We start from the raw sequence: 14,227 nt of genomic DNA on the forward strand, positions 1-14,227 counted from the left end.
AAGTTTGAAACAAAATTTGATGCAGATTCTTTGCTCAGTAAAATCTGTCATATTGAAATCTGCCGAGTCACTAAAACACGACCTTATAAAATCACACAGAACAAAACGACGCGACCTCTCAGCTGCACGCCCGTTGGCATACTGATTCACAAAGCATACTGCTAGACACCTCTAGTGGTGGAAGGGCATACTATATCCAGTTTGCATGTGCTGTTTACATTCCCCAAACTTTTGGGTATCACCTCGTACATGAAATACATCTTTTCTGGGCTTCCACGATGGTACTTTTAAATAACATCCATGCCTGGTTTATAGTCCTAACCTTTGCAACTGATCCTATTAGCTTCTTTTTAACCATTTTCCTAATTTTATCATAGTTGCCCTTTCGAAAATTAAATGCCTCTGCAGATTTCTTTTGCGATGTCACTCCCGGTATCAGCTCATATTTGATCACGTTTATGATCATTGTTTCCCAGCGGCCCAGCGGACCCAACACAGTTAACTCCTGTACTATGCCTTGAATTCCACTAAGGACCAAATCTAAAATAGCTCCCCCTCTTGTCGGTTCCTACAAGAGGGGGGAGCTATTTTAGATGCGGCCATCTCTGCTGTGTTTGTTGTTTCCTATGCTGAAGCTCTCTGAGCATTCCACCCAGATTTAAATGTGTGCTATTCCTACGCTAACTGGCCTTACTGCCAGCAGTAGGTTTTGAGATTCAGCTTGTGAGTCTCTGGTAGCACCAGTGCTATCAATCTGACACATCTGAATTCAGCTGTGACATCTTTGGAGATGGAGCTTTGCACTCTAATGTCCCCCTGTTTAAGGATACACTCACTAGGAGAACAGGTTTATCAAAATTTTTTTTTAAATATCTTCCTTTTTTTAATTCATGCATAAAAAATACAATAGCACAAAATTGCAATCATGCCACTTGTAAAAAAAAAAAAAAAATCAAAAGCCTTTTATCATTCTACCCTCATTTAAATTTGTTTAGAGACTAAACAAACAATTGTAGAAGATAATTTACTTCCACACTTTCCTGGTTGGAGTGAACTGAAGTTATTTTTGGCAAGGAAAATATAGTTCTCAAAATAAGGGCTTACAATCTTGCTAAAGAAATGAGAAGGCAGTTCTACTATAAGCCAAAAGAAAGAGGCATGCTTTTTCCCATAATCCAAATCAGTATTCTGTCTACTATTACACAGGACCTGAAGCAAGTCCACATGGATGGGTGAGGCGCTGCTGCTGACTGGACAGAACATTAGCTTTGGAAGTCAGCAAATATCCGCGCCCTACTTACTGGCTAGGAAGAAAATTATAGTTTCACATTACCACAGATGTGCTCATTAAACACAGACACACATAGACACATAAACAAAGAGCTCAGAAAAATGTAAGAATGAATTCTGTTCTGGTTTAGATTCTGGGCTCCTGAAATTCAGTTTATTCAGATTTGCAAGGTTTTGGTTGGTTGTTTTTTGGTTTTTTTTAATTAGTTTTACGAAAAGAATACAGTTAGTAAGTCAGTTGCTCCCACTTTCCCATTTTTATGATTTTATGAAGCAAGTTGACAGGAGTCCTGTAGTGTAGACCAGTGTTCTTCAACCACAGGTCCATGGACCAGTGCCGGTCCACAGAAATTTCCTGCCGGTCCACAGGGCCAGCATGTGCATCAGGCCCAAAACAGTGTTCTTCAACCGCCGGTCCACGGTGTGATCGATGCGGCATTATCTTCGAGCCAGCTCCCTCTTCCTAACTGATTCAGTGCCGAAAGCCACGGGCAGTGGCTCCTATGGGCATCCTGTGCCTGAACCAGAAGCCTTCTCTCTGACGTTGCAACGTCAGATGGAAGGCTTTCAGATGAGGCACGGGACGTGCAAGGTGCAATTAATACTATAATGGGGGCGGGGTCTGGGGTGGAGATTGGGTAGAGATGGGCGGGGTCTGGTCCACAACTTAGCCCCGTGTTCTTCAACCGCCGGTCCACGGACCGATGCCGGTCCACAGAGTAATTCTTTTATTTCTGCCGGTCCATAGATGTTAAAAGGTTGAAAAACACTGGTGTAGACAGTTTAACGTATATTATTTCCTACCAACACACTTCAGTATTTTACTGTTTTATATGGTAAATAAAAACTCTGCGTGAAGCAATTCATCTACTGATCTACTTTTCTTCTGTTTTCGAGGGGTCGCTGAAAAGTTCTCAGCCCAACCAAGAAGATAATGATGTGGAGCCGTGAAACTTACAATATATCCCACACTTTTCTTGACGCTTTTCCTTTTATTTCATATCATTGAAATGAAAAGCGTCAAGAAAAGTGGGGGATAACTTGTAAATTTCATGGCTCCACATCCTGCTCTTCTTGGTTGGGCTGAGAACTTTTCAGCACCCTCCCCCCCCCCTCGTAATCTGGATCTTGTGGATCGGATGCCTTTTTGTTTCTTGGAACCCACCAACACATTTGTTAGTTACCACTGTTATCCCATACCTTATTGAGGTTTAGCGGCAACGTGCGCTAAATGCTAAGATGCCTATAGGAAAAGGACCCCTTAGAAAAATAGCATCTAATCTGCCTAGTTATGTATTCCTGTTGATTGAGCTGCCAGTCACAAAGTGCAACAGCCTTGAAGATCTCTCTCCTTATCCTGGACAATCTTTTTTACCTTCCTTCTTGGTATTCTGCCATCTTACATAGAAAAGCATGCAAAATTCCCTCATACCGGTCGTTCCTTCCAGTGCCATCTTATTTGATCACAAATCTGCAATAATAACCTCATAGGCCCATCATGTAGCTTCCTCCATAGAAGGCAGCAAGTGGCCAGAGAAAGTAAGAGGAGAAGCAAAGTAAGAGCTGCAACCAAAGCTGAGGTAGAGACAAAACTCCCCCATCCAAAATTAAAGAAGTGTGTTTGGAATGGAAAAGCCCGCAAGATAAAACTAAACCTTGGATCTGAAATCATCTGGAGCACAAAGGAGGACTGAAATGATCATGGATTAAAGTGTTCCCAAACCAAATGCTGTTCTACCACAAGTTTGGCATTTCACTCAGTGCAAACAGCAAGAAATTCGTTGGAATCAAAATATTTCCACTTCTCAATTTTGTTTCTTGTTATGCTTATTTTTCTGGATATGGTATTGTTTCAGTGACTCCAGTTTTGCAGATTTTCCCTTTAATGTCCTTGGCTTTTTTTTTTTTTTACATACAAAAATGCTGCTATACCATAGACTTACTTTTTCTTATTTGCTTTTTCACTTACAAATTTGGATTACAATTTGTCAGACTATAAGCACAACTGACATAGCGGGAAATTCTATAAATAGTGTCACAAGTTAGGTACTGAAAAAATTAGCATTGAGCTATTCTATAAAGGCTGCCTGTCCTTTTTAGAATATTACTACTACTAATATTAATTATTTCTGTAGCGCTACCAGACTTACACAGCGCTGTAGAGAGTCACAAAGAAGACAGTCCCTGCTTGAAAGAGCTTACAATCTAAACAGACATACAGAATGTCATGGATACAGTTAAGGGGAACGGTTAATCTGCTGGCTGGGTTGGAGGGCAGTGGGGAGTAGGGTTATGGGTTGATGGCTATATCAAAAAGGTGGGTTTTCAGTCTGCTTTTAAACAAGGGAAAGGAAGGCGCTTGGTGATTAAACTCGGGTAATTTATTCCAGGCATAGGGGGCAGCTAGATGAAAGGAACGGAGTCTGGAATTGGCAGAGGAGGAGAAGGGTACAGCTAAGAGCAGCTTATCTGAGGAACGGAGTTCTCTGGGAGGTGTAGAAGGAGAGAGAAGTGAGGAGAGATATTGAGGGGCTGCAGAATGAACACATTTGTAGAACACTACCATAGTGCATAGGCTGTACCTAATATTGGGCGCCAGACTTACGCCTGATAGAAACAGATGTAAGTCCAGTGCTCAAAGTTAGGTACAGATAAGCATTATTACATAAGAACATAACATAAGAATTGCCATACTGGAACAGACTGAAGGTCCATCAAGACTAGTATCCTGTTTCTAACAGTGGCCAACCCAGGTCTGAAGTACCTGGCAGAAACTCATTCCAGGGCTGCTATTGTGACATCATAAAGCCTCATTCCACCAATGCCTAAGAGACAGCCTCATCAATGATATCACAATGGCTTGATTATCCTATACTTGGCTCACATAAGAGTTGCCATACTGGGACATACTGAAGGTCCATCAAGCCCCAAAGTACCTAGATAGATCCCAAGTAGTAAAACCAAGTTTTCAAGTTTATTCATCACTTGATATATCGTCTATCATGGAGTTCCTAAACGGTTTACAATACTTTTTAATGAAATAAGCTTAAAAATAAAAACAATATCGCATAAAAGAAATTCTAAATAAAATTATTGGGGGTTTATGAATCTAAAAGTACTAACTGAAACAGTGGGAGGAGTAGCAACGGGAGTGTGAAAAATACATCGAGATTCAAAAAAAGGGGAAGGAGAGTACAGTAGGATGGGAATTGCTTCTAAGGAAGTGTTTGTCATTCTTTGCTGGAGTGTTTTGCGTTTTTGTGACAAGTCTCATCTCAAGTGTTGTAAGCATTGTATGCTGCTTATCCTAAGAATAAGAAGTGGATTTCATTATTCCATAACTTGGCGTCTAACTTTTGGGAACGTCCAGTTTTGCCTGTGCCCCTCCCATGGCTAGGTCCCCTTTTGGCTGCATGGGAAAAGCTAGGTGCCGTGCTATGGAATCGCGCACAGGGGAGATCCACTTGTAACTTCAATTGAGCACCAATTAAGAGGCCAACTGGGGCCAATTTCTTTGTTAAGTTGTGCACGGTGCCTAACATTCCAAAATCTACATGGGAATCCAGGGGATAATGCTGTAGTGTCTGGAGGTGACATTTTGCGGTGACGGGATAATCGTGCACCAGACACCAGTGCGCCGACAAGCCAGCACTGACAATTAGGCACAAGAAAGAAGTGCGCCATGGGAAAACTTCGTTTTAAAGAGCTCCGACGGGGGACATGGGGGGGAACCCCCCACTTTACTGCATCGTGTTCACGCTGCCGTTGTGGGGGGGGGATTGGGGGGTGCAACCCCCCACATTATAGAGAAAATTGAACTTTTCCAGAAAAAAGTTGGAATAAGTTCCGTTTTCACTATAATGCAGGGTTCCAACCCTCCAACAGCAGCGCAAACACAATGCAGTAAAGTGTGTGTGTGTGGGGGTTTCCCACTCACACCCCACTTCGGAGCTCTTTAAAATTAAGTTTTTCTGCGGCGCGCTTCTTTCTTGTGCTGAATTGTCAGCGCTGGATTGTCGGCGCGCTGGTGTCTCGTGCGCGACAAACTATGAACCCATTTTGCCTTGTGCAGGGTTGCATTAGACTTTGTTAAATATTTTCATGAAGTTCTGCAGCATGACCAAAAGCAAAAGGGAAGCCCAAAGGTTCCACAGTGAAATGGTAAAACCAAAAGCAAAAAAGTACAGTGGAACGTGATATTCAGGATTCAGGTATTTATTCAGTCAATAAACGATGTAATCAACAGTTCTCAACAAAGAAATCCACATATACAATGAAAGCTGCGGACCTAACATGGCCCGTGTTTTGAGAAACCACCTTCTTCAGGGGTCCTGTAAAGTGCGATGAATGTATGAGTGAAAATATGCTTAACCTGTATGGACACTGGCACCACAAGAGTTTTTGTGCTCTCTTGTCTGAATTGAATGAATGTGATTCTTTCTTATCTGATTTTAATGGCGTTCTTCATATGTGAATTTTTATAATGTATCATCATCTCTTTTCACAAATCTCCCCCTATGATATCCCCCCTCCATGAGCTCCACTCAGCTGGTAAGTCCCTCCTATCTGTGCCCTTCTCTTCAACTGCCAACTCCAGACTCTGTCCTTTCTGCCTTGCTGCACCATATGCTTGGAACAAGCTGCCCGAATCCCTAAGGCGGGCTGTGTCTCTGGCAGTGTTCAAGGCTCATTTAAAAGCCCTCCTCTTTGAGAGAGCTTTTGACTCCTAACTCCTCTCATCTTGGGTTCTGCATCCCCTACCCTTTATGTCATGTCTGTCTGTCCGTGTAAGCTCTTCTAAGCAGGGTCCATCTATAAATATAAAAATGTACAGTACTGCGTACGCCTTTCCGAGATAAGTAGTAGTAGTAAACCGCATTGACTCATTTGTGGAAAAAGCGGTATATCAAGCCTAAATAAACAATAAGGGGCTCATAATCGAAAGAGAAAAACATCCAAAAACCGGCCTAAGTCAGCACTTGGACGAACATTTGTCAAAAACGTCCAAGCGCTGAAAATTAAAACGGGTTATGGACGTATTTCTAAACAACCTAGGTCTTCATAGTGCCGCTCAACGTCCAAAGCTAAATGGGGCGGATCGGGTGGCTTGTCGAGAGCGGGAGTTGAGTGGGACGTGGGCTGGCTTAGACTTAGTCGTACAGCATGTATAACCGAAAGTTATACATCCCAGGATCGATGGAACTTGGACGTTGTGACTTAGACCATGTAAAACATGGTCTAAGTCACAAAAACCCACCTAAACTCACCAGATAAGTACTGCAAACACATAACACAAACCCCCCATACACTACCCCAGTGATCACCAACCCCCCCACCCCCATAAAAATTTTATTCACAACTTTAAATTTCAGCCTCCAGACCATCATCACCTGGCCACCTGGCATAGGAAAGCCTAGTCGTCCAGCCCAGAAGCAGCTTAAGTCGTCTTGGGGATGGGTTAGGGACCCATGGAGAGGAGGACCCATTTCCATAAGCCCCTGTAATCACTGCATTGATACTTAAACATGTGCACTGCCCTATACACCCCCAAAACCCTTTTTGCAGCCATAAGGGCTATTGGGGTGGTAGATAAGTGGATCTAGGGGATTCTGGAGGTGGTTGGGGGGCTCACCGTCACCTATAATGGAGCTGTAGTGAGGAGAAGCCATGGCACCCTTTTTGTGAAGTTCACAGCAGTGCCCTGTAAGGTACCTCACTATTTAGGTGGCATGTCTGGGTGTGCAGTCCATCATTTTGCAGACCCCTCCCACGTCCAACAGGGCTTGTTCTAGGCGTTTTGGACGAAAATGTGGTATAAAGATGGACGATTTAGTGGCTTGGACGATCAGATCGGCAGGATGTATAATTAGACGATTTTCGAAAGTAAAAAAAAGTTGGACGTATCTTTCGAAAATGTGTCTTAGGTTCTTTTTAACTTTGGACGACTTGGACTTAGACATCCCTTTCGATTATGCCCCTCTAAATGTTGACAAATATCTGAATATATAAATAAAACATAAATGCATTCCAATAGCAACCTCACAGGAAGAGGAAAGGGGTGGGAAAGGTGAGAAACAAGGGAGAGCTGGGTGGGTGAGAGACAGGGAAAGATGGATGGGTAATAAGAGGGTGATAAAGCTGTATAATTTTATAATTTGCAATGCAATAGAAGACCAAGATCTTTGTTAAGTTGTCTGGCAAGTGTCAAAATATTTTATCATTTTGATTTCAAAGGTTTTACATTCCTGGATTGTTTTATAATTTCCTTTTAGCATTCTCACTATAAAATCAGTGATGCAGAGTTCTGGTTTTGTGAAGTGTCGTCCTACAAAGGTAAACCAATCAAACAATCACTCAGTGCAAAAAATTCTTATTTCAGTGGGAATTCTGATTCCACTTGCTCAAAACGAGTCCGTGGTCATGGGATTCTTCATTATTCCCCTACAGATAGAATTATTTTTATATATCATTTTTAAACTTCTTTATAATTTATTAAATAGATTTAAAAGTGTAGTCACTTATCTTAAATCCTTATCGGTTCCCCTTCCCGACGCGTTTCGAAATCCTTTTTCAAGTTCAGGGGAACGAAAAGATAAGGGTAATCTTACTCCAGTTTTCTGCCACAGGCTATCCAAAAAGATAGCCTGTGGCAGAAAACTGGAGTAAGATTACCCTTATCTTTTCGTTCCCCCGACCTTGAAAAAGGATTTCGAAACGCGTCGGGAAGGGGAACCGATAAGGATTTAAGATAAGTGACTACACTTTTAAATCTATTTAATAAGTTATAAAGAAGTTTAAAAATGATATATAAAAGTATAAAAATATAAAAATAATTCTATCAGCAGGGGAATAAAGAAGAATCCCATGACCACGGACTCATTTTGAGCAAGTGGAATCAGAATTCCCACTGAAATAAGAATTTTTTGCACTGAGTGATTGTTTGATTGGTTTACTATAAGGAGTGAGTCTATTGTTTTGGTAGAGGGTCCTACAAAGGTAACATCCTGATTGGCATTGTATTGTTTAATATGATATATATATATACATTTATTCTAGTTTTTAGCATCTGGCTTGTTTCTCCCATTGACTACTACTACTATTTATTTTTATTATTAGTTATAAAGCACTACCGGAAGCATGCAGAACTGTACAACAAACATGCAAGAGTCAGTCTCTGCTCGAAGAGCTTGCAATCTAATTAAGACAGACATGGAACAAGGTGACTTATACATGTTACTTAGGTGGGGGAAATATAAGGGACTAGAGGTAGGGGGACAGTGGCGTAGCAAGGTTAAGTGGCACCTGGGGTGGTGGCACCCCTTCCTACCCTCTTCTCTGCCCCCCCCCCACTCCTTCTGACCCCTCCTGCCGCACCCCTTCCCTTCCTTTTTCATTTTCCAGGCAAGAGCAACTGTACAAACTTGCTGCCCGCATTGCGTCGGCAGCAAAGGCTGCCCTTCTCACTCCCGGCCGTTCCGTGCCGCATTGCTGATGACATCATCAGTGATGCAGCAGAGGAACGTCCGGATGTGAGAAGTGCAGGCCGTGATTCAGCCTGTGATGCTGACGCTGCCATTTGTTTCCAGGTATTTTGGTTCACGGTCGGGGTTTGGATGGGAGGGAGAGATGACAGGGTCAGTGGAGGTGGGTTGCGGGGTGCACATCTGCAGCGGGGCAAATGGGACGGATAGAAAGATGCTGCACTGTGTGATGGGAGAAAGGGAGGGATAGAAGCTTCAAGGGTTCTGCTGCACAAGGAATGGGAGGGAGGGATGGGAGAGATAGAAGCTGCAAGGGTTCTGCTGCACAGGGGGATGGGAGGGAGGGAGGGCTAGAAAGATACTGCACAAGGGGATGGGTGAGAGGGGAGGAAAGATGCTGCACATTTGGGGGAGAGAAAGGAAATAGGAAGAATTGGGGTGGAGGAGAGGAAGGGAGAGATAATCATTGTACATGAAAAAAAATAAGACATCCCCGAAAATAAGACCTAGTGCCTTATTTTCGAGGAAACACGGTATCTTTCTTTATACTTTTTGTATTGAATGATACATGTATACCACATTTGAAGATGAACATGTGTAGGATCCCTTTGTGCTGAATGTTTTTCCTATGTGAGTGACTGTGATATCCTGTGAAATGTGTTGGCACAGTTTGCAGCTTGGTATATTGCAGGAAAGTGTCGTTCCCTTCTTTCCGTGCTTCTGTTGGGAGTTTGCTTTTCTCTAGTTTTTGTTTCAGAATAGGTGGTCGTTGGAAGGCCAACGTAAATGAAGCTGGGAATATTTCTTTCAGTCCATCCTTCTGGAGTAGTTGCTGTAGACCTTTATAATTTATCTCAACTTTTCCAGCTTTGGATTATATATTGCTTCTAGGGTAGCCTCTCTATGGTTTTCCTTTTTATTTTGTAGTGCAATAGATTTTCCCTGGGTATTTCAAGAGAAGATGTAATATTCTTGGAGATTATTTTGGGGTTGTATCTTTTTTGTCTGAAGGATTCAGTCAGGATGTTGAGGTGTTTGTCTCTTGGGTTACAGTAGATACGATGATATCATGTGGCTTGGTTATGTATAATGGACCTTTGTGTTTGGGTGGAAGCTGGAGTTGTGGAAGCAGATGCATCTGTTTGTAGGTTTCCAAATATTGATGTTTCTATATAGTATTTTTGATGGAAACAGGCAAATGGTGGTTCATGTGAAATCAGCCTGTTGGGATGTAAACAGGTAGCAATAATATTGTTTTTATCAATTCTAATTCCAAAATTATTATAATGGTTATTAACCTAGTCTTCTTTTAATCTCTGGTACATAGCAAAATTGTCCTTAAATTACCCGTGAGTATGAATCATCTAGTTCCTTGAAACATTTACAAGCAGCATGGAAAAATAAAATCAAGTTATTTTGATCCTCAAATGAGGAAAAACACACCTGCTATATATAGCTTGTGGAAGATTTACAGCCTTTTTCTCACCCAAGTGTTTGAAAATATATTCTGACAAAAAAACAAACAAATCATAAAGTTAAGGCTGCAAAATGTACAGAACTTGCTTTTAAATTTGTAATTTATGTTCCATACAGTGTCATCTATTCCGACCTGATTTTGTTTTCAATGCAGCTGTAAGGTCTCAAGATCTAATGCTGAAGGTGTGAGCTAATGTTTAGAGCAATCGGATTGGTGGGCAGGACTTCTGGCTGTTAGTCCCTTCTGTGATTACAAAACTGGTGTGGCCTTGGCCCAGCTGTTGCTACTGAGAGTGATTAGGTTTTCTTAATGACAGGGCTGCCAAATTTTGCCCAGTGCCTTTCAGAAAGGTCTCTGTTCTTGACATGTTAGGAATCATAAGTCAAAACTACACAGGAGGAAAATAACTTCAAAAATCAAAAGCGTGAAAAAATTCAAGAAAATAAACAAAAATCACGCTACTGTATTTGCTGTAACTTCTTAAAGGTCCTCTTGGAACTCCATAATCCTTATACTTTAATCAGTGGATAGATTGTGCTCAGAGACATGGAGGAAAAAGGGGACAGAAAGTCCCCAAAAAACCTCACCACCCAATCATAGCATAACTTTCACCTTAACACACTTTTATATGTGCATGACTTGAAAGATTGTATTTTTGAAAAAGCACTTATCTTTTGTGTATAGTTCTTTGGCCTCGTTTCAAAATTTCTTCAGGAAGCCAAGTGGTAACAGCGAAAGACTCTTAAGTCTTCCAGAATGGGTGTCAGTCTCTGGTCTAGCTTGCAATTCAGCTTTCAGTGAACTTCCGATATCTGCTGACAAATGTTAGGAATCGTGGCATAATTTTCATACTGACTCCTGGATTATATATAAGTCACCAAATTTGGCTGCCCAAACTAATTAGTTAATGAGCCATTAACAATCAATAATTAGTGTTAATTGGCATTCATTTGGGTTTTTGTGCGGCTATATCCTGCGCTCTATTCTATAAAATGCATACCTAAATTTTATGTAAACACCAAAAAGTCCAATAGTACAGTACAGTCCAACGTACAGTACAAAAGGAAATGAGAACGGACAATGAACACTCCACTGAAGATCACTGATGTAAAACCAACTTGTTTATTTCATAAAAGGACACAAGCAGAAGCTGTGGACCTGACACAGCACTGTGTTTCGGCGTCTGAGGAATGCCTGCATCAGGGGGTCACTGTAGGCATATAAGTTCACAGATGGCAGGTCTGGGACAAAACAAGCTCGGTCCAATTAACGTGCCAGAGTAACCAAAATCACTGAAAAGCTGTGGAAGCATTTTCAAAACTACCTAAATTTTATACCACAAACTTAACATGGCCAAGGGAGCATAGCCAAGGGATGGGCATGGGTGAGAGGCACGTCCTGTAGGCAGTCAGCCAGCACCTCTCCTCCTCGACAGCACCACTTTTTTCTGTGCTTCTCCTCTTATAGCGCCGCCCCTCCCCCCAATGGTGGCTCAGGACGCCTTCTGGATGGCCTCCGCACATGCACAGATGTCAACGTGATGATGTCACACATGCACGTAATGTCATCACATCGACATCCACGCATTTCCGGATGTCCTCCGGCCATAGCCCCGAGTTTAGTGTGCCACAGCTCCGGAGAGATTGCGAGACACTGCAGTAGAGGATTTAAGTGACTTGCCCAGGGTCACAGGGAGCAGTGTAGGGTTTGAACCTACAAACTCAGGGTGCTGAGGCTGAAGCTCTCACCACTACACCACATGACGTACAGATAGATGTCATTGTTAAAGCAGAAATAGTTGTGAGTTAGAATGAATTTGATTAATTTTGTAATAGCTTCTGGTGAGAATTGGTGGTCCATGGTAGATGTTTCTAGGAATTTCTCACATGCGGCTAAGCCATCTGTATGAGGAATATTGCTGCATAGTGATTCTATTACCATTGTTACTAGAAGCACACCTGGTGGTATGGTATAGTATGGTATATCAATAAATTTGTGCGACTAATGCATTATAGAATACTAGCTAAGCCGGTAATTAAGGGGATGATTCTATAAAGGGTGCCTAAAGTTAGTACCCATAATAGGCTCAGTAATTGCTATAAAAAATTGTATTGGGTGATAGGCGCCTAAAAGATAAGCACCTATCACATGGCACTTAGTGGTGCCTAACGCCTAAGTGGATGTTTCTATGGGCGGAGTGTGAGTTAGGCGCTGCTAAGCCCAATTTTCCAAAAGCTTGGCCGCTTGAAATGTAGGCCTTTAAAACCCTCGCCTACATTTCAGGCACCTAAGTTTTTACATAGGCGCCACTAGCCATGATTCTGTAAATGGCGCCTAAGTGTGACTGGCATGTCGCAAGCGCCATTTTTTTTAGGCACCATGTATGGTCGGCCCCAAATTCGGCAGCGCCCAAAGTCCATGCTCAAAACATACGTCCAAAATATTTTTTTTCGTTTGATCGTCCAGACCGCCAAGTCGTCTATCTTTATACCGCATTCTCGTCCAAAAAAATCATCCAAGTCCAAAACACCTAGAACAAGACCTTTTGGAAGTGGAAGGGGACAGCAAAGTGATTGACTGGCCACCCAGACATGGCAACAGAGTAGTGGGGCAACTTAACGCGCACTGCTGTGAACTTCACAAAAAGGGTGCCACATAAACATCTCACCACAACTCCCTTGCAGGTCATGGTGAGCCCCCCAAACACCCCCAAAACCTACTATATCCACCTGTCTATCACACCAATAGCTCTTATGGCTGCAGGTGGCATCTATATGGCAGTACAGTAGGGTTGGGGGAGGCCTACATTTTTCACCATGAATGAAGTTACAGTGGCTTATGGGTCTGGGTTCTCCTTTCTATGGGTCACTAGTCCACCCCCCAGACTACTTAAGCCACCTCTGTGCAGCTCTACTAGGCTTTCCAATGCCAGGTGCTGATGTTGTGGAGGTAGGTATGTATGTTTTTATTCACAACTATAAGTTCTGTCTAGGCAGTCTCGTCAAAACTTTTGATTATCTCTGCAGGATGACTAAGTTTAGTCAGCCCATATCCCGCCCTCACCACTCCTCAAAAATGCCCCTTTTCACTCTTGTCACACAGTGGCAGTCAAAAGGCCTAAGATGCCTCTAGATACGTCTAAAACCCATTTCGATTATCGACACTTGGATGACCTGTCTTTTAGGTTGTCCAAGTGCTGATTTAGGCAGGTATTTAGATGTATTTTCATTTCAATTATGTACCTCATAGCTTCCCAAGTGCATGAAGTGGTCCAGTGGAAAATGGGATATACTGAAGAGTTGAAAACTCTGTGGCAGAGATAAATAGACAATAGACAGTCAAAGAAATAGTACTGCTACTTGTGTCAAACTCTGATAATTTAAAAAAAACAGGATTTTCTACTGATTTTGCAGACATATAAACTATATGTCAAATATAAATGTGTTGATTTACGAAAGAGAATCTTTCTCATTGAGAACTCTGGAGTCAAAGTCCAGCATACATTCAACATCCAGTTGAAGTGGGCAGTGAGTAGAATAGTCTAATGAAGAAATAACATTTCTATCTCTCCAGTCAAGGCTCCACCAGATACAAGGCTGCTTTTTGTACACTCATTGCTTCAATTCACATCAGAGCAGTAGTAGATGAAGACCTCTGAAGAGCTGTGGCCCTGAGATTGCATTCTGAAGCAGAACATCAAGGACTACAGAAGTCATCAAAAAGCTGTCACCATGGAAACACAAAACTGTGTCTGGGAATCTTTCCAGCCGTATTTGCATGGCAGTAATTTTTTTCTGTTTGTTTATTTTCGTACTTGATCAAAGATTCTTTTAAAAAAAACTCTGCATTCACTCATTTTCACTGTAACAACGGGATCTGGATGGGCTCCTTTGTCCTCATGACCCAATCCCTAGATCCCTCCACCCACCCCATTACCATTCCTGCTTAATAAACAACAAAACACCAACTCTAATTTTTG

This window comes from Geotrypetes seraphini, chromosome 10 (genome assembly GCF_902459505.1).
Source record: "Geotrypetes seraphini chromosome 10, aGeoSer1.1, whole genome shotgun sequence".
In the NCBI taxonomy this organism is placed as follows: domain Eukaryota; kingdom Metazoa; phylum Chordata; class Amphibia; order Gymnophiona; family Dermophiidae; genus Geotrypetes; species Geotrypetes seraphini.